Source organism: Dermacentor albipictus, chromosome 7 (genome assembly GCF_038994185.2).
Source record: "Dermacentor albipictus isolate Rhodes 1998 colony chromosome 7, USDA_Dalb.pri_finalv2, whole genome shotgun sequence".
Classification (NCBI taxonomy): domain Eukaryota; kingdom Metazoa; phylum Arthropoda; class Arachnida; order Ixodida; family Ixodidae; genus Dermacentor; species Dermacentor albipictus.
The window spans coordinates 52636795-52659175 of NC_091827.1; the positions used below are offsets into that span (position 1 = coordinate 52636795).

General features: G+C 43.7%; 1 long non-coding RNA gene across 1 annotated transcript; it reads right to left on the reverse strand.

Moving 5' to 3' along the window:
• Nucleotides 1-6511: 6511 nt before the first annotated feature.
• LOC139047438 (uncharacterized) lies at nucleotides 6512-12660 on the reverse strand. The gene is made up of 3 exons (XR_011507154.1): nucleotides 12584-12660; nucleotides 7914-7994; nucleotides 6512-6682 (listed from the first exon to the last, which is right to left on the reverse strand). It is a non-coding gene; the product is annotated as an uncharacterized lncRNA (long non-coding RNA).
• Between the last annotated feature and the right edge of the window lie 9721 nt (nucleotides 12661-22381).

Here is a 22381-nt window from a genome sequence, read left to right on the forward strand (position 1 = left end):
ACGAGAGAAAAAAATGAGTGACCGACGCTTTTATTGCAACACGGGTGCTTTTAAATGCATGTAGCTTCTTATCGTGCGTGAACTCAGGGAAAAGTTCTAGAAAATAAAATATTAAATACTGCCCATTGTACGAAACCACGTTATTATAAAACTACAAAGTATATTTGCTCCCAGTGCTGTCCTAGGACACTGTTGAGTTATCCCGAAAGGCCAAAGTTCACCCCTGCTTCAATTCCATAGTGTATTTAGCGTTTCTACCCGCCGTGGTTGCTCAATGGCTATGGTGTTGGGCAGCTGAGCACGAGGTCGCGCGATTGAATCCCGGCGACGGTGCTCGTATTTCGATGGGGGCGAAATGCGAAAACACCCGCGTACTTAGATTTATGTGCAGGTTAAAGAACCCCAGGTGGTCGAAATTTCCGGAGTCCTCCACTACGGCATCCCTCATAATCAAAAAGTGGTTTTGGCACATAAAACCCCATGATTTAATTTTATTTGGCGTTTGTGAGGTTATCTAAAGAAAGCATAATAGAATAAGCCGGATGCACATTTGTAGGAATGCAGTATGTCATTCCCAGAATAACTGCTCTTTCAAAAGTACTCCTTCTGAAAAGGATTTTCTTATAGTATTTCATCACATTTGTGCAAATTCATCACTATGCTTTCAGAATACAAAAATGATGCTAGTTCACTGACACCTAACCACACCTTGCAGAAACTACTGCCTGTGTTTACGAGCCAAGAAAAATCTAACAGCTTCTTCTTACCTTCGATTGTTCCTAAACGCGCTGCTTTAAGTCACTTGCACGATGTCCACTTTCTTGGAACCCTGTTGTCAGTGTCGGCATTACTTGTGCTGGCGATACTGCAGCGCTGGCACCGTTGGCCGCTTATTTATGTAGTTCCCACGTCGTGCAGGAAAAAAAAAAGTATAGTAAAATTGAACAGCACCCGAAGTTGCAAGCCGCTGTGGCAAGCTCGTTTTGTAGGTGGTTATACCCCGACGTCGGGGATATGGAGAGGCTCTTAAAAACAGTTTACCACAGGGATATGTTGTTCTTCACTGTATGCTGTTGCAAGCTTTCTGCGCAAGCGCGAGTATGGAAATATGTGGCTTTTGATTATCTTTTCGTTGTTGATCGGCTGTTGTTATGTCCCGTTCGCACTTACGCTTATTGCCATATGGTTTTAGTGGCGCCATGCACGATCACGATTAATTTATTGCGAACCTTTCTTCGTCTCATTCTTGGCCCTCTGCGGAAGGTATGTAGATACGTAGGTACTTGTATCACCTCGTTTTAATAAAATGCAAATAATGCGTGATCGATGGCAGAATCCAACCTGCCCGATGCTCAAGCCTTTAGGCAATCATCAAGCGTGTATTTTCCTTGCTGCAAAGCACGTTAACTTTCGAACACAACAGGCACATGTTCCCAACTATCGCATCCAAGTCTCCTTTCCATGTAACTACTCGCACTCTGAGGCTTGTTGGCCTACACTATATTCCGGACCGGCCCACTTCCTTCAGTTACTTACTCGCAGCAAGCTACGCAGAAATTGTGCGGCGTTGTACCGTCTTCATGATCGTATAAGTTATTCATGGTTTAACATTCATATAAAAATAATATTTATTATTTCATTGCAATAGTAGAACTGACATCGTAACTGAAAAAAAAAACACATCGCATGACATGCCCAAAGGTTTGGGCAGTTGCAGAAGGCGTAGTCAGTGACGAAGTTTCAGTCTACGTTTCTCTTTTTTCGCCATTGCGCGGCGTGTTTGTCAGCCAACAATTGCCATGTCGTAAGGTCATAATGAACGGCCGATGTAAAAACTGTGCCCCGGCCCCCATACGATCGTCTTCAACGTGGTCGTCGTCAAGTAAATAACGCCAAATAAATGACTCGTTTGTATTACACTGTTACGGAATCAAATAAGCTAGCTAATACACCTGGACCACGGCGCATGGCGCAAGTACATGATGACTGTAAACATTATCGTAAAAAATGTTCCACCAGGCTTGTCTGTTCAATTGCAGTGGGCACTACAGAGAAAGCATAGTTACATCATTGTACACAGACCACAAAAGTGCCAACACTTCTCCTAGTGACCTTCAGGCAACTGAGACGGCGACATTCAGGATTCTTTGATTAATTGATGTAGAGTATTTAGAGAGGGGATGCAAGTACAATTGACAGAATTGAAATCGGTGCTTCGTGGAAAGAGGAAGGAATGACATAACTAGAAATGTCTGGCCTCGATGACCTGATGGTCAGTGTATAATTGCTAACAAGCTCAAAATAACCCATTTTTCAGCCCGAAGGCATACGGATATAACCGCGAAATTATTATAACCGTAATGTTGGTTCCGTAGCGCTTAAAAAAGCCACAGGGGATATAATAGCCTGATTAACATTGCAGGCTTCTCTTTAATTAGCGACAGGCATGGAACGCTTTATGTTAACCCACAAACAAGAAGGATGTCATTACCCTCAATTAGAAAGAGGAATGAGCAGCAGAGGAAGCATAAACAGTGTATGTTATCCTGTGCATTGCGCTTGCACAAAACAGGAATAAGTAGGGAACAGCGGGAGACAGAGGCAAAATAAACTTCCTTGACACCACAGAGGCTACAAGGACACAAAGAAGGAAACCGAGGTCGGTGAACATCATCTTTATGCAGCTGCAATAAAATGGACGGTGAGATCTATACAATATAGCTACAATCCAACTATGATATACAGTGGTGGCTGCTCTAAATTATTAAAGCAGGCGAAGGAATACAGTAGCGCAAAACTGATGAAAAACGCATATCCAGAGGATAACCTTGTATAACAGTTTAACCAGTGCAAGTGCTGCTGAAACGCCCGTGATTACGGAAATCGATGGCCGGAATGTTGTATTGGAGGACAAATGGGCGTTTTGGCTAAAGTAGTATGACGCTTCCGGTTTCGATGCAACGAACTCATACATGACATGTACCACGCATTTCCTGTGCGTTCCTGCCATGTATGAGAGATGTTCAGAGGGGAGCAGGCACTTGCGATTATTTAAAATTTTTTCATTGTTAGATAATTACACAGCGCAAATGGTAATTTCATTTGAACTTTACAGTCTTAAACATTGTGGTTTCTCAAGCTAGCGGTTGCAAAATCTTACAATACATAACGGTAATACAGTATGCATTTGTTGGGCGTATGGAAATCGATCACACTGCTCTGAGGTGGCAGTGTCAGGTATAATCAAGTTCGCTGCGAGATTGGCATTAACTGGCGAAGAGAAACACTTCAGTCTTATTTGACAGCGCTACTGAAGCTGCAGATAATTTCATTTTACTTGATGCAGAATCACTTTTGCAAGAGTTTTCATACGATTGTTGCAACGTCCTGCAACTTGTTGGCTGCAGAGGAGAAGGTGCAGCCCTAAACGACTAGTGGTGCTTGGACTTTAATTATAATTTCTCACTGAAAGTATTAGTCCAGCTTGCATAAAGAAGTTCAAGAGAAGTTGGACGCCGGAATAGTTGTCTAGACTGATTGATGAAAACTGGAAAAGTGTCGCGATCGTTCATTACAACCTTCTCTCTCTTTGCGTGTGATTTTACAGCAGTTGCATGCGCTGAAGCTGCGCCTCACCAACATGTAGTAGCGAGTTCACATACGCACACGCACGCACAAACAAACAAACAAATAAACAACCAAACAAATGTCATTGCCTCTCTGTCGATATGCATGCACATGTAGGAAATGATCACGCCTACATGCCTATTGCTGCATGCCTGTGGCAGCATGCAGCTTTTCCTGGTTACACATCTCACTCTTTATTCCAAAAAGCCCTTAAGATCAAGGGTAACCCTTTGTTCACACTACGGGAAGTTTTGTTGCGCCACTGATAGGTTTATTGAGTAGGTGTGAAAAATCGCAAACCTAGTAAAAGCACGCACTTTATTCATGTGTTTATCATCACTAGCGTCGGTGCTGGATCCTCAGTGTGATTATGTATTTATTTCAATGAGTTTTCTTGTGTCATGATAACTTGCGCACGACATATTTTTGAAATTTCCTACGGCTTTGCTCTCAGGTTCGTTCTGAACAAAATGAAGCCCTTCTTTGGGGGGGGGGGGGGTTAAGAAACAATTCGAATGTCCCGAGTGTAATGTAGTAAAATCGCTGACATCACTACGAACTAATGCCACCGCCTCAGGGCAGCGTTATTACCTCTCTTTCATTTATAGCATTTTTGCTTTCTTACTAAGCCGCCCGTTAGGGAGACTTTTTCTAATTTGATTCGTATCTGCGTGATTTAGTAACAAACGTTCATTTGTTTGTGCTGATTATTTGTCCTGGAGCCCCAATATGCTATTGTACAAACATCGTAAAGCTGAGAGATACCCAATGCTTACCCATTTCTACTAACAAGCATCAGCGCCTGAGGAAACGTATTGGCTTTATTGGAGAAAATGCACAAGAAGCGCTGGGGCCGTGGGTGCTGTATATAGTCGGATCCTTACATGACGCAATTGTTTCTTTTCTTGAAGACGAATTTTATTAGACATATTGGCATTTTCTTGGACAAGTACGGCCAGCGTTTATTGATGATAGCGCATAGGCTGCAGTATATGCTGCTTTGTCACGGCAAGGATTGGTCTAGTATGCATGAAGAAATACCATATAAGTTAGAAGAAGGCCTACTTTTCACTATCCAGTTGTGAAAAATACAAGCGCGTCATATATCACTCCGAATACATGTCGTTTTAGTTGAATGTGTTTTTCCAAAGACGACGTCAAATTCTCAGGCGCCGTATTATTTCCGCCACCTAGTATTTGATTTAAAATAAAAACGAAATATCGGGCCTGCCCATATGTGTGCAAAAGTGGGAAACGTTCACTACCTGCGCGCCCACAATTGCATGTCCGTGGCAGCCAGCTCCTTGCGATGACGTGGCATCTCTTGAGTGAAACATCACTTTACACTTACGCCACCGGCCTATAGTGCAAGGCTTGCCACTTCGACATTGAAATGTCTCTCACCGATTTCTCCAACAGCGAGCCCATGCACTCTCACAACGACAACACAACTCACAGTGACCGAAGAAGAAATATTACAAGAGATCTAAAGTGTGAGTGCCCACGTCGTCAGTGCCTATACGAGAATGCCTATTTGTTCTGAACGTCAGCGGAAATTAGATAACATAGATAAGCAGATTCACGTGCCTTGGTTATGGGTTCTTGTATGAATTAAGACAATGCTGTTAAGCACCAGGAAAATGTATTTCCAGTGGAAGTAGCGGCACTCACCCCACCCTTGAAAAACCACAAGCAGTGTGCGGGCTAGGAATGATCAAATTCGGCTCGTTCACCATGCACGGCGGGCGCACTAGGACTTGGGTCGTTTACGAAGTCGTCATTGACATCAGCAACGAAGGGTGTCAACATTCAACATTGAAAGTCATCGATTTTCCTCGCTTCGGCCCCTCGACGAGCGTCAAACTTCTCTTCAACGGAGACAGACTACACGATCATGTCAAAGTGGGCTACGTGAGACATCCGGCCTGTCCTCATGTTATACGACTCCTGCTATTTCAGAAGTTCTTAAAGCTAAGCCACGTCAGGACTGTCTGCATAGTGCAGATTCCATGGCTCCTCTGAGCAGGCAGACGCGACTAATTATTATGCAGAATGGCGGAAATAAAGTGCTCGCCATGCTACTGACCACACCAAGTGGATATAATGGTGGTTCAAACTAAAATAAATTGGGTAAAGATACTCGACCGAATAAGTGAGATCAGTCTGTTATACTACGAAGCGGTGGCGTCCATGTAGCATCAGAGGAGGCAATCATGCGTCGATCTGGACAAGTTGCAGGACCAAGCATAGCTATCTGGCTCAAATTGTGAAGGACGAGCAGGAGCTGGCAAAATAGCAGTCGATTGGCCTTTCCCAGCCATTTTCCCAGCACGGCCCATGGCTCTGCCGAGAAGTTGTTCAAATATTGCAACTGAACTAAAGACGTACACTAGATGCTTTGTGTTGGCTCGTAGGTGTGATCGTGAATTTCAAAGTATTTTGTCGCATTTCGGACACTTTCTGGCAGAAAAAGTTTTGGACACTTGCTACGTGCTGATCCTCTTGTTGCTTCACAAAAAAAATGTAGCTCTTCACCAATAAACCACTCAAAAGATCTAGGTATGCACTTGAGCGTATTTTTGCGTCACTGTGAACTGATGCAAACTCTTCTAGGCAGCATCGCCACGCGTCTTTTTTTTTCTCATTTTTACTGGCGCACTGAGCCTTTCCTTACAAAAAAAATTGCAGATTTTCACTTTTAGTTGCTTTATTTAACACTATAGTAGCACTCGTTACCGTTTTATTGGTCCTAGGCAGAGACATAGACAGCGGTACTTTCCTGTTCAAAAGCATCTGCATGCGATGAAATTTGCGTTATTCAGGAATCCGCGTAAGATAGCGTAGAAGAGATATCTGCAGATTGCTGCATTGACATATGGCACGCTTGTTTCTTTATTTCAATACGCCTTTTATTAGACATGTGTACACTGTCTTGGGCGAGTCATTTAGAAAACACATTTGCAAGTGCATCGGCCGTGGCGTCTGGTACAGCTGATGGAACGGCCCTGCGTGCATGGGATGCTTAGCAAAGCCCCACAAGGCTGTCTGTCCCCCACTGGCGAATAGAATAAACAAAGGCAGTATTAAGGACATGACAAGATTTTAGTGTGGTATACAGGAACCACAAGTAATTTGTCGGTACGGTGAGCACAAGAGAGGCCGACACAGTGTATCACTTCTTGCTTTAAAGCAAAGAAAACAGGGTTACTTGCGTTTTTGGAGTTTAGTAGCCGCCACCAAAGAATGAGCTTAAAAGACTGGGAACTAAAGCGTGTACACTGAAAAAAAAAGAGGAGCACACGACTACAACTACCTGACACTTTGACCACTAAAACAGGCTGGGTTGTTTGAGTTGAGAGCCTGGCAAATAAACTCGGGGGTATGTGCAAGACGTATGATGCTTTACTATAGTCCCGTCCTAATATATTTAAACCTTATCTGCAATATTGCGCAAAATATGTTGTATCGCAATGTTTCCCTTTCGTCTCGTCGTATACCAAGGCAGTATTCTTTTTTACCATTCATGTTCTGCAATGTTTTCCGCATTAAGACAAAATTTCATTTCGTTTCAAGTTTTCCTGCTGTATAGCTGGTAGTTAGTTACATTATTCGTGAGCTGTATACATTTCATGTTAAAAAGTGCAATTTTGTTCATTTACCTCAAATACCCCTTCCACAAGAAGCAGCTTCTCAAAAGCTAGAATGCGCACAGGCGTTGAATAAAAAGTTAATGATCACGCTATATGCTACGAAATCTCTGCAATGTTGAGCGACTACACAAATAAGCTTTCAATTACTGGCCTAAACGGCGGCGAGAAACTAAGCGGCCATGGTTATTTTTATGTGAGGCAGGATTACATCTTTCCTGCGTCGTCGCGGAGGGCTTCTAGTTGAACTCTTCCCGATGCTCCTTCAACGTACCCTTTCCATGCTTGATGAACGAAGTTCAGCTCTAGAATGTATGGTACAAGTATAAATAGCGCGAGAGCATAAACTCCACAAATGTGCTTGAGCTGTCACCTCTTTCTTTTTTTTAAACTTATTTGTATCACTGCATTTTCTTTTCCATGTAATAGGCACTCCTCCAGCAATCTATCCATAACAGTTTTCTTTTAACATGCAGCGCACCGCAAGTGGCCACCACTCTCTTTAGAATACGTGCGGGATTTGTTGGTCCGACGCACACGATCGACGACACACGTGTGATCACTGGATGTGGAACACCGACAGCAGGCATGGCCGATAATACGCGACGTACTGAAAAACTGTGCTGGATCCTTACTTACCGCATGCGCAAATGCAGCGCTCTTGCCCGATAAAGCAAGCGATGTTGTTGGAGCAGTCGAGATCCGGACAACTTGGGTCATCTGTGGTGAGAAACAAAGAAAAATAATCTCATAACTACAGATATGTGGTTTTGATCCAGAAAGAAATAAAGGAAAGTCAAATTAGGCTTAAAAATTACTTTTGTGAACATACGGGTGAAAATTATCATCTAATTACGATGCATGGCGTAATGTGGCACTGAAGAATAATTTTGACCACCTGGTTATCCTTAATGTGTGGCCAAAGCACGGCACACAGGCGTTTTTGTATTTTGTGCCAATCGCCATGAGGCTGCCGCGGCCCGGATTTCATTCCGTGGATTCGTGCTAAGCAATACAATGCCATGGGCGCTAAGCCACTACAGCGAGTTCGAATTGAGCTCCTTTCATTCCACCAAAGTATGATGAAGCTATTTCGACTGCTGTTGGAACATGTAAGTATTTTAGTTGCATAGAAAAGCGGACAATTGTATGCAAAATGGTTAAGAAATTGCGCATTTCCCAGAGCGCATTGTTTAGTACAGGATGAGTTGCGACGTTGACGATTGCTGCAATACTGGTCATGCTGCCGTTATGCAGCTTTTATCCTGCCATCCCACCTCTTTGTATACATCAGTGTAACCATGTGGTAAATTAACTGGTTCTTCTTCTTCTTCTTCTTGTTCTGGTAATGTGAATGGTATTTCCAGTTCAACGACCGTATTATAGAGTTTTCTTATATTGGACGCCTACTAGACGTAACGACCTCAGGGTACGTTCAAAATTATGGTTTGAAGTTGTTGGAATGAATCAAGATATGTATGCTGATAACTCAAACACCACCAACATGGTAGAGTTGAGCTGCCATAATTTCTCTTATTTTCATGATTGCGTTGCAAATGCTTTTAAAGAAATAGGCACCTTACATTCATCAATACAGGCAATTTAATGGTCCGGCAACTGCATTTCGCTGAAATTTTCTACACTATCAAAGTAAAAGTTCGCTTAATTATAGGATATTAACAAACACGATATGAACGACTGCAGAAGGTCTTTGAAATTTTAGTGAAAAACTGCAGAAAGGAATGAAAATGTATATGTTGTTTACTCAAGCGTCACCGGCATATTTGTGCGAAATAAACTTTTAATGAACCAGTGTTTTATTTAGTGCTGATATATGCCATGCAAATAGAGCACATTTGTGGGGTATGCATATAGAAGAAAACGTTTATTTATTATGAATTGACTTTAAGGACAGTAACTTACACGGAAATATTAGCATAGGTTCCATTACTACAATTTTAGGAAGTTTATAAAAAGTTTTCCCATTTGAGCATTTTATAGTGCTTTCAAAAGGTAAATAGAACCAGGCTCAAGGCCCTCTCCTAATGCGCTAGTGACAGACTCAATTATAATCTATGAGTGCCCACTTAGCGTCGAAACCCACTTGTCCTACACTTGGCGTACACTCATCGTGCCTATCGCTCGCGTTCCTATCCTCGGACTCCTCGAGCTACGCACACAACGAAACCTCAAAAATAGTGCAACTCAACCTTATCTTAGCAACCACACTGCACAAGTAGATAGGCTTATATCACGTATCGCAACCCGACATACTGGTATGAAAAATGACAGCATTCTTGGGCTATTCTGCGCTTTCATTATCAGTCGCATCGCATATGTGGTGCCCTTCCATGCCTCTCAGATGCGGAGAAACAAAAGATTGTTATCATCAAGAAAGCGTACAAACACGCACGCCACCTTTCGCCCAACACTATCAACGTAAAGGAGGCTGAGTTGGGGCTCCCTAATACTCTTGAGCATCTCATCGAGGCCAAGTCCGCAGTGAGCTGAGCATTCCTTACTTCACGCAGGCTGCAGTGAAGCTCACCATACCGCTGCACATTCATGATACTTTCCTGATCCCCCCCCCCTCGAAGAACATTCACCCCGATTACAATACATGCAGGTCGCACCGCAAGGGCTCAGCAACTCGGCAATAGGTAAAAGGACCCTTCGCACGCGGCTTATGTCGACGCCACGGGCCACCCGCCCCACTCGGCCATGGCACTTGCTCTGGCCGCAGGCTCGCAACTAGATATCACGATAACCAACGCCATATGCCGAATTCATGCTGAAGAAGGCGAGGAGGCTTCTATAGCTCTCGCCTATGCATCGGCTACTGCATTGTGCATCATGACTGATTCCAAGACCGCGTAACAATACCAGAGGACTCATCAAGTCCCAAGCACACCGCATTCTAACCGGCCCACGCCCCGCACGTCGCCGCAGCCTCCTCCTGGGGCGCTATAACGTAAAGCTATTCCAAAATTTTCTTTTCCAATTCTGCAATCATCCCTCCGCTATTTTTCAACAACATTCTTGAACCACCCCCACTTCGCCTGGCTGTCACGCGACATCACGAAAACCGCGGTAGCTCCCCATCTGATGTGACATGAACACACGATTATGCATGAATACAAAGAGCAAGGGAAAAATAGTTATTTTTGATTCGACGCCTTTTCGCTATTAGAACTCAGCTATTGGTCAAAAGCTTTCAGGCTGCCCCCACTTCACCTGCCTGTCATGCGACGTCACAAAACCGCGAAACTCACCGTGTCAAAGTGAAGCGTACGCGTTAAAGATACATTATTATGCGGAAAAAACTCAATTTTTCTCTCTATAGCCGCAGGCTGTCCCGTTCCGAAAGGAATAAAAGATGGCCGTCGCCGATCACTCATGCACTGGTTACACGCACCTGCGGGCAGCATGGATATTTTTGCGTACACTAAAACTTTTTGCGTGGCCGTCTAACGTTTTCGAGCACCTTCGGTACGTTTACGATCTCGCTCAGTCAGCTTTTCATTGCTGATGATACTTTTTAGCGGCAGTCTTAACCTTCCGTTGCATTTTCGACCAGCGACCGCAAGCCAAGTAAGGGAAAGCGGACCAATCGCAGAGGCCTCACCACCCTCTTCGTCCGGTTATCGATTTTCAGTGCTCTGGCTCGGCCCCATCGAATCGCTCTCCACTTGAGCCGTGCTGCTACCTTCTTATCAGCCAATTAGATAAGACAAACCACTCAGTGTAGGCAATGTTGTTCGCTTTTAAAGCAAACAAAAGTGACCTCCTATAAACGAGGAAAGCATTTGATTGGTCTCCTTAAACCACTCTGCGGGCCACCCACCACCCGATGCTTGCGTCAACGGTGACGCAAGCTTGACGTCAGGAGATTCAAAAAGCATTTTGGAATAGTTTTACGTTACAGGTCCCCTGATCTGGGCTCCGAGCCACGCAGGTCTTAGCGGGAAAGAAGCCGCGCACGACACTGGCAGAGCAAGCGCCCACCCCACCGGGCAGGGCAATTCTCGTCCGGCCAGCAGTTTTCCGGACAGCCGCACCATACGCAAGCCCCTGATCACGAGGCCATTGCCTTCTGGGGCAGCCACGCGCACGAGCGCATGATCATCTATGGCGAGATCCTCATATACTACCCTAAAGTCCACCACAAATGCCCCTTTCCCGACAAGTCTCCCAACAAGCATCAGTGGACCACGTGGCGGCTCTTACAGACGCACAATATTCCTGCCCCGTCCCTGTATCGTCACATCTACCCCGAGCTGCAAAAAATGGCACGCACTACGCGCAGAGCTCGACCACATTATCTGGGCATGCCCGGCAGCACCACACACCGTCAAACCCAGCACCACTCCCACATTCTGAATCACCAGGACCCGAGCAGTGGGAGGCCATGCTCTGTTGTGAATGCCTGGAGGATCAAATCTGCGTTGTCCGGCTGGCCAACGACACCACCAAGACTCAAGCTCTGGCAGCCATCTGAGAAAGGGAGGCTCTAGCGGGGTTAGTCTACCGGCCCCCCACCTCCCTTGACCATAGCAACAACTTTGAATCAAGTTCTCTATCTATCTATCTATCTATCTATCTATCTATCTATCTATCTATCTATCTATCTATCTATCTATCTATCTATCTATCTATCTATCTATCTATCTATCTATCTATCTATCTATCTATCTATCTATCTATCTATCTATCTATCTATCTATCTATCTATCTATCTATCTATCTATCTATCTATCTATCTATCTATCTATCTATCTATCTATCTATCTATCTATCTATCTATCTATCTATCTATCTATCTATCTATCTATCTATCTATCTATCTATCTATCTATCTATCTATCTATCTATCTATCTATCTATCTATCTATCTATCTATCTATCTATCTATCTATCTATCTTTCTTTCTTTCTTTCTCTCAGATATTTAAAACTGCAAGTGATAGCTGCTGATGAGACGTCTACGTTACCTAGTAAATATGTCCGAGATTAAATTGCTAGTAAATTGAATTATTTCAAATAACGCCTATGACGAAATTCAAGAAAACAAATTGTCTGTGTAGGGAATAACCTGCTCTCCTTCTTCTTCACCACCGAAAAAAGTAGAAAAGGAGCATTTCCGCGCTTATTTGGGCCACTTCAATTTCATGATACCTTTACATGCAAGTGTCAAGACGCGGTGATGTATTGAAATAGCCTTACAGTAATATTTTCGCATACGTTAGGGGTTCTCTTCAAACTTAGTTCTAAACAAGGGAGAATGTAGAAATTTTGTAGAGTTTGCATTGCCTGAAGCCACGGTTGCCACAATGGTGAGCAGCAGTAATCCAAGTGCGACAAACGTTCCTCCCATGGTTGGCTGTAACGAGAAATGAAAAATATAGTCACGTACGATTTCACCACAATGGAGATATTGTTAGATATTTTGTAGTTTATCTTGGGGGGTTCAAAACTTCCTGACGGAATTCTTGAAGACAGAAAATAAATCATGGCGCTACGTACAAAGACTTCTTTAGAAGCAAACCCCTATCTACTCCACTATTTATCGGGTAACGTTAAGAGGCAAGTCTTCCCCTTCATTCCGTTGCCACATGAAAGTGCTCAGTGATCCCAAAAAGACAAAGTTTTCTTCTACATTACTTTGATCGTATTTTAAGTATATGGCAGTACATTTATCAAAAAACTTTCTCAATTGGTATCAATACCAATTATAACAGACCAGCGTAAGGTTCTAGGAAAACATTTTCTCTCGATAGGACTGTTTAGACCTGTTATAGAACCACACTTCTCTGAAACTACTACCTCATCTAGTGACCAGATGGAGAAGAGAAACGAGTCGTCGTACCTTTGATTGTTCGTAGGCGTACAGCTTTAGATTACACGCAGCACGCGCACTTCCGAGGAGTAGCTTTCCGTAGGTGCTTGCCTTACTTGCTTCTATGCTCCTCCAATGCGCGGATGGCTCTGCGAAGAGATCCATCCGGTTGCCGCCTATTTATGTTATTCCCACAACAGTTAAGATAAATAAAAAAATGAAACATTAGCAGTGGATGACGCTGCACACCGCTTTCACTAGCACATTCCAAGGGCGTTACCTTGGAGGTTCGAATATCGAGAGGCTTCTCATATGGAGGAGAGTATGTTTTTTTAACATCAATCTGCTGTCCCATGCTTGCTGAACTAGCGCAATGTCAGGTACGAATCATTATAATTACACTTTTCCTTTCCTTCGTCATTCTCTGCTGGCTTACAACCTTCACACTCTGGTCACTATCATGCACGTCCTGCGGCGCAGCAGCAATCAGACATTCGCTTCTACCATCAGTCCATTTCTTTTCGGTTTGAAAGATTACCCTAACCCCAAGTGGAAAAAAACAATTGCATTGAAATAAAGAAGGAAATCACACATACACAAACAAGGCTGAACAGAATGATGTCTACAAAGAACTGGGGGGGGGGAGGGGCGAAATTGCACATGTATCCAACTTTGCATGTCGGGAGTGTGACCCCGACGAAGATCGTACACCAAACGGGAGGTCTCTGGTGGTCCATCTCGAGGCCTAATTCTTTAGCTTGCTTCTAACCTCATGTGAGGGCTCTGTCAACCAATGAACATGGCGCTTCGGAGATTTTAACTTGGGGCTGCGATTATGTCTCTTCTTACCGCCCTGAGGTGAAAACAGTGTCAAGCAAAACAAGTGTACTCATTTAGCCTTTTGTACCATCTCCACGAGCGCAGTGAAAGTGCCATACTTGTCGTCAAAGGCGGGGATAGAACAAGCCTGTGGCACCTTAGACTCTTCCTTAATATGAGCCTACGCATCACTGCTCAGCGACAGAATCCAAAATAAAATACAATATTTGTAATCAAACAATGACGCCACGATAACTGTTTATTCACTCCCACAACGAAGAAGTTGTTTGGTTCACACGACCAATTGGTTACAACACCGTGGTATATTTGTTTTTGTGAGCCCACGAGTCTATTCCCAGAACGCCAACTTTGTGCCTCAATACAGTGCTTCAGGAAAGCACCAGATGCACTGGCCGTCGAGTGACAGATTAGCAATTCTTCATTCTGGGCTACTTTGTAGTCCCGTCAGTATCGACCTCTCACCAAATATTTGGCGAAAGCTCTTTGCCTCGGAATACTTGAGACTGGAAAGGGGCCTAAAACTTACCTTCGAAATGCTTGCTGCTTGCGTTCAGTTTGGAGTGGCCATATAACATTATTCTATAATGCATTACAAGTAGGCGTAGGCACATTCCCTGTGATATAAAGTGGAATGGTTGAGGCACATGACGTGGAGGGCTCCAAAAAACAAAATCATCACTATTAAATATCTGTTGGAGCCTGCACCATTTTCAACATTCTTCGCGAAAATAAGGGCTAGGCATGCTTTATTCAGTATGGCATAAAAAATCATTGGGGTCACGGAGAAGAAATCAAGAAAAGAATGCTAATAATAGTTTTGTAGAAATTAGTAAAATATGAGCTACGCCTTCGATATACACTAAAATAAATTAAAAAGTTGCATTGCCGGATCTCGTGAGTAAGTTTTGTAGAATCCTAAACTCTCGTCATTCTTGTATCATAACCTAAATTGTGGACAGTATGGACGACCGTATTTTTAAGAGGTACGTTATTGCGAATGCCTGGCGAATGTATATTTAATTAAGGCGTTAAAATTCTCCTATTCCATCAAAACATTTACCAGTCCCCATTCCTCGACTGCGCTTTCTTTTCCTCGACACCAATTTTATTACTGTAGTAGATAAAAGGTTATCTGATCTACGCATTGCATGTTTGTCCTACCTTCTTTGTTAGTCTTCTTCTCAAAAAGCATATTCGCTACTTTTGTTAGCTATTTGATCCACGACGCGTTGTTCTTGTGGATCATTTTTCTTATCGTTCCTGGTTGTATCTTTAGTCACGTCACGGTGGTAGATGAATGAGAAACTCAGATTTCTTTGCCTAACACGCCTGGCCAGTTCTTACTAGTTATTCCTGAACTGCTTCTATTGTACGTTTTCATCTGTTTTCATCGGTGCCATCACTCACTCAGAGGTTTATATCGTCAGCGTAGATGGTATGATTGATGCCATTGATTTTTGTAGCTTTCCTGGTAATCTAATCCGAGCCAAATCAACACAACCTTGGGACGTACCACCGCTTTCGATCTGTAGTTCTTTGGAGTTAAGATCTCCCAGCTTAATGAGTGTTTCTCCGTTAGTAAGGAAATCTCGCATATAATTGTATACTCGCTGGCCTAAGCCTAGCTCGTTTATTGCTTCATATTGTTTCGTGGGTAACACTGTCAAAAGCTTTTTTTACGTCCAATCCTAGGATAGCTTTGGGGTTCCCACTTGTGTTATCTATAATTTGATGCTTAAGTTGGAGCATTTCATCCTGCGTAGAGAAATTTCCCTGGAAGCCCAGCATTGTAGGCGCGAGAACGACGTTGTCCTCGAGATAGTTATTCAGTCTCGTTAGGACAACGTGCTCCACGAGTTTGCTCAGACATCATGTGAGTGAACTGGGTCTCAGGTTATCCAGCTCTAGCCACTCGCCTGGTTCGGGTATTAGAATAATCTGGGGCTTTTTGCCTTGTTTTGTTATTGAAGGGTAGTGTAGGGTATTGTAGGATAAGCCAGAGCAGAGTATTGTTACACTAGGGCCTCTGCTACGGCCTCTACTGCTCCCCCGGAAAAAGGCAGGGATGTTTTTTTTTGGGGGGGTAGGGCGTCGTAAGGGGCAATAAAAGTTTAATCCGGCATTACTGACTCATCACCGCACCGTGCTAGAAAGTATGATCGACATAGTACTTTCAGCCACAGCGATCCCCAAATCGGGCATCCATGCCCACTGCCTCACCGCGCGGTCAACCAGCGTCGGAACGTAAACAAACTCAACCCCACTCCACAATGCCGGCCCGTCTAGAGCCAAACGCATACGCCACGAGCAAAGCAACTTCTCCTACGTAGTGCCTAGGCAAAGTCAGATATTCAAGGGGCCAACGCCCCCAGATTTTCTCCCTCGCAACCGCTTTTACTCGCACCTGCTCAAAAACGTCAGTCGGCTCCGTAAGTGCCATGCCTTGCTTTACTTATCAGCAATTGTAAAAATGCATTCGGGCCGCGTTCCTCGCTCGCGCAAGCGAGATTGAACCACTTTCGCCGGCTTCCCCTAACACGCTTTCACTGTTACGCAACCTCACGGCGACGGCGGAAATGCGCCTGGAGTGTCCATATATATACTATCACAATAATACCTTACCCTTGGATGTACGGCTTTGCAAGAGACCACCAGCTACGTGGCCTCAGGAATTGAGCCGCCACGCTATATTTTTCCGGTTCAAAGACGAGTAGTGCTGTGGTCCCGCTTGCAAATTAAGTCCTGCGGACGCGCCTTGTCGTCGGTACAAATTGACTTTGTGCTGAAACGCGTGCATCGAGATTGCAATGGAACAACGCTGGATTTCTTCAAGTCGACGAATGGTCGCCGTAAAGTTTCGGTGCTGCGGATAATGATTACTGTGACAGTAGTTTATAGAGCCCGACAATTGGGAGCGGGAATACGGTTACGGATATATTGACGGACAGCTGTGCGCTGGGTCTTTTTCTAAACGTGCCCGAAGAGGATGTCGAATCTACGTATCGCCCTTGCACTTTGCAGTTTGATGTGATGTAGGAGAAAATTGTCTGTTCTTTGGAAGCACAAAACTAGAACGACAGGATCGCAAATGCTGATTTGCTATCGGTGTTTATTTCCAAGAAAGAATGCGGGTATTCTAACCTCCATTTGGTGAGTACTTACGTCTACGTGTATTCAAAACCCCCATGCGCGCCACTGAAATATCCGTTATTAGATATCTTATATTACCATCTCTTCATCAAATTTTCATCTTACCTTTCATCTGGAGGCAGTGCTTCAGGAAAGCGCCAGTTACACTGGTTGTTGAACGATCAATTGTATTACCTTCATCTACATCATCACTAATAGCACCATGAGGGCCCGCTCCATGCTTGGGCCAATCATGCACACGAATTACAGCAATCAATGACAAAACGATCAAGTTGCTAGACTATTAGCTTAGTTTCTTTCAACTTAGCAATATTTCTCACAAAAATATTTGGAACCCACCAAAAACACTTATTTGAGCAAATTGAATTATATATTTCATTTCATTTTCATTTATTTTTTCCCTTAAAGGCCCGAAGGCATTACATAAGGGGGGAGCAAAATCAGTCAAAGAGAAAAAATTTTTTTTTTTGACAAAAGAGAACAATAACAAAAAAAGAGTATGTAACAGTAAAATGTTCTTGTCATGCGTATACAATGCAAAGTAAAATTCACGGGATTGAAACACGAGAAAAAAAAGAAAATATATAGATATATATATATGAAACACTCAATGAATACACGAGAAAAATACAGTGAAAAAGGAATCACAAGGGAAAGAAGTAAAAATAGAAAATAATCAGCTGTTCAGAGTGCCGAATTGAATATGACAGGAACCTTTTGCCCTCATGAAAAATGGTCATTTAGTTTATCCCGGAATGTCTTGCGGTTAGTGCATGATGCGATGGTATTTGGCAGGCCATTCCATAGTGCTATCGCGTCCGGAAAAAATGATGACTTTAAAGCTAAGGTGCGACAGTTGATGCGTGCGATGCTATGGTCATGGCTTAGGCGGCTAGACGTCCTGTGCGGGGGTTGCAGCTTTTCGTGTCTCGTGCGTGGGTGATAGTAGAAATGATGAAGAAGACAGAGGCGAGATATAATGCGGCGTGACTCGAGTGATGGGATGGCCAGGGAGTGTTTCAGCGCGGTAATACTGGTTTTTCCTGAATAGCATGATGATATAAATCGGACGGCGCGATTCTGCACGGCTTCAAGGTCAGCGGCGAGGTACGCTTGTGATGGGTGCCAAATGGATGAGGCATATTCAAGTTTTGGGCGAATGAATGTTAGATATGCTAGTTTTTTTATGTCGGGGGATGCGGCCTTCAAGTTACGGCGCAGGTATCCGAGTGTGCGAGAGGCTGTAGCGCAGATGTTTTGAACGTGAGTTACCCATGATAGAGATGGTGTTAGATGGAGGCCAAGATATCTGTAGGATAATGCGGAATCAATGGAAAATGAGCCAATACTGTATTGGTGCAGATTCACGGTGCGTTTTCTGGTGAAAGACATGGATTTGCATTTGTTAATGTTTAAGGAGAGGAGGGATTTATCGCACCAAGAGGAGACAGTGTCAAGATCGGACTGAAGAAGAGATGAATCGCTGGTTGACCTAATCACTCTGTATATGACGCAATCATCGGCAAAAAGCCGTAATTCGGATTTTATATTGCAAGGGAGGTCATTCATGTAAATTAGGAATAGTAGTGGTGACAGGCCGGCGCCCTGAGGGACTCCCGATGTTACATTGGAAAGGGGAGAGTGGCTATCATTTGTAGAAGTGAACTGCTTGCGACCTGAAAGAAAATTTTCGATCCAACGGATTAGGTTGACGGGTATTCCTAGTGATGAAAGTTTTTGTAGTAAATGATTGTGTGGGACCCGATCAAATGCTTTGGAGTAATCGAGGAATATAGCATCTATTTGGAGATTGGCATCCATGGATTCGAGCAAATCGTGTATGAACTCTGCAAGCTGGGTTTCACATGAAAGGTGTTTCCTAAAACCATGCTGGTGCGAATAAAAAAAGTTGTTAGATTCAAGATGTGTCATTAGGTTTGTGGATATAATGTGTTCGAGTAATTTTGATGGCACACTGGTTAGGGAAATAGGACGGTAATTAGAGGCTAATTTGCGAGGCTAATTTGCGAGGCTAATTTATTTGTACATACACCCACATTATTTTTTTCGATATTTCAAATGGTTCTATCTTGCATGCAATGTGTTACCTGTGAACGATTGTACTGTGTGACATGACAGGCATTCTTTTTTCACACCTGTAAAAATATGCATCTCTAATTTCTTACTTTCATGCAGAAAGTGAGTAGGCGTTTTGGTTCTTCACACTTCTTATATTGTAAAATGCAGGCTGTTCTGCTTTCTTACCCTGTTCATGTGCTTGTGTAATGCCTTGTGAACTTGTGAAGTGCTTGTGCACAGTGCCGACAGTTCTGAGGGTGCCCCTGGCGATTTGACGCTCTTACCGATTTTCTCTTGGCGCTGTCTTTTCTTTAAAAGCAATGTAACTTTCACTTTGATAGTATGTGCCACTAACCTTCTGCACTAGTTAATGTGTGCATCATGGACTCAATGTATAATTGTAGCTTCAGTTTAACTTAGTTTCCGAAACGCTGAGGTTCTTCAAGTAAGTGACCATAGCATTCTAAACTCTGTAAACGTACTATAGTAAGCACTGCTAGGCGTATGAACGCAGATCGTACAAGCCTCAGGTGGTATTGCTAAATATCTTCAATATATGACTGCATGATTTGCATGAACTCGATGTGGACAATACTTCGGTTCTTAATACGAAATCAATATTCGTGCATTCTGCACCAAAGTATTTTGAATTTACTTGATGCAGAAGGTAGTTTTGCCGGAGATACATGTTCTCATACGCTTCTAGGTTAGGATGTGCACGCTGGGTGAAGCTCATGGTAGGAGAAAAGGAGGGGCAGCGTTTATGGATTATAGCGCATAGGCTGCAATATATGCTGCTTTCTCACGGCAAGGATTCGTCTAGCATGCATGAAGACATACCATATAAGTTAGAGTAAGGCCTGCTTTTACTATCCAGTCGTGAAAAGTACAAGCGTGTCATATATCACTCCGATTACATGTCGTTTTATTTGAATGTGGTTTTCTAACACGGACGTCGAATTCTCAGGTGCCGTCATATTTTCGCCACCTAGTATTTGATTTAAAATAAAAACGAAATATCCGGCGTGTTCATATGTGTGCAAAGGTGGAAAACGTTCACTACATGTGTGCCCACAATTGCATGTCCGTGGCAGCCAGCTCCTTGCGATGACGTGCCATCTCTTGAGTGAAACATCACTTTACACTTATGCCACCGGCCTATAGTGCAAGGCTTGCCACTTCGACATTGAAATGTCTCGCACCAATTTCTCGAGCAGAGAGCCCATGGACTCTCACAACAACAAAACTCACAGTGACCGAAGGAGAAATAGTACAAGAGATCTAAAGTCGTGAGTGCCTACGTCGTCAGGGCCTACACACGACTGCCTATTTGTTCTCAACGTCCGCGGAAATTAGACAACTTAGATAAGCAGATTCACCTACCTTGGTTATGTGGCTCTTAAATGAATTACCACAATGCTTTAAGCACCAGGGAAATGAATTTCCAGTGGAAGTAGCGACACTCACCACCCTTGAAAAAGCACAACCAGGACTGATCAAATTCGGCTCGTTCACCATGCACGGTGGGCTCACTAGGACTTGTGTGGTTTACGGCCTCGTCATTGGCATCAGCAACGAAGGGTTTCTAGCGATCCTGCCTTCAACGTTGAAAGTAATCGATTTTTCTCGCTTCGGCCACTCGACGAGCGTCGAACTTCTCTTCAACGGAGACAGACTACACGATCATGTCAATGTGGGCTACGTGAGACATCCGGCGTGTCCTCATGTTATCCCACTCCTGGTATTTCAGAAATTCTTAAAGCTAGGCGACGTCAGGACTGTCTGCATAGTTCAGATTCCATGGCTCCTCTGACCAGGCAGAGGTGACTGATTATTATGCAGAGTGACGGAAATAAAATGCTGGCGTTGCGACTGACCGCACCAAATGAATAATAATGATGGTTAAAACTAAAAGCAGTTGGGTAAAGATACTCGACAGAATAAGTGAGATCAGTCTGTTATACAACGAAGCGGTAGTGTTCATGTACCATCAGAGGAGGCAATCATGCGTCGATCTGAAGAAGCTGCAGGACCAAACACAGCTACCTGGCTCAAATTGTCAAGGACGAGCAGGAGCTGGCTAAATAGCAGTCGATTGGCCTTTCCCAGCCATTTCATCAGGCGAGCAATGCGAGCCCAGAATCAAATGCATGCCCCCGACTGCCGGGTGATCAAGCAATGATCGCGCACTGGGACATCCTGAGCTGGCTCTGTCAAGGCCATGCTGCGGCGAATAAGACACGCCCTGGAGCTACTACTCCATGGCGCAAATACTCCAGTGGCGCTTCTATCTGGGAAAAATATTAAAGCTGTTGAAAGCCTTATGGCTACAAAGCATTCACCTCTAGGTACGCCTGCGAAGATGCAGCTGCTCAGAAGTTTGAATGACTGCTTTGCTCAGAAACTTTATTCTGTGCAGCTCTCATCCCCTATCTACTTCACCATCAAATCCTCCTTCCTTTTCTCATCTTATCTTTATTGTTGCCCTAAACCCGTTCGCCAGCGTGTAGTTGAAGGCTAGAGAAAGCACTCAGACGGACCTCTTCCCACGTTTCTGTCACTAATGACGCCTGAAGATTTTGAAGAAAAGCCTCGTTGGGCTCAGCGGAAGGGGTGTGTTTACACGGTGCTTACTTTAAGCACCGCCCATGGCTCTGTCGAAAAGTGGTTCAAATACTGCAACTGAACTAAAGACGTACACTAGATGTTTTATGTCGGCTCTTCGGTGTGATCGCAAATTTCAAACTATCTTGTAGCATTTCGGGCACTTTCTGGCACAAAAAGTTTTGGACATTTTCTACGGGCTTATCCTCTTGTTGCTTCACAAAGAAATTTAGCACTTCACCAATAAACCATTCAGGAGATCTAGGTATGCGCTTGAGCGTATTTTGGCGTCATTGCGAGCTGATGCAAGCTCTTCTAGACAGCATCGCCACGCGTCTTTTTTTTTGCTCATTTTTACTGGCGCATTAAGCATTTCCTTACAATAGAAATTGCAAATTTTCACTTTTATGTTTCTTTATTTAGCACTAGTAGCAGTCGTTACCTTTTTAATGGTCCTAGGCAGAGACATTGACAGCGGTAGTTTTTCGTTCAAAAGTATCTGCACGGGATAAAATTTGCGTTATTCAGGAATCCGCGTAAGATACCGTAGAAGAAAGGTCTGTAGATTGCTGCATTGACATATTGCACGCTTGTTATTT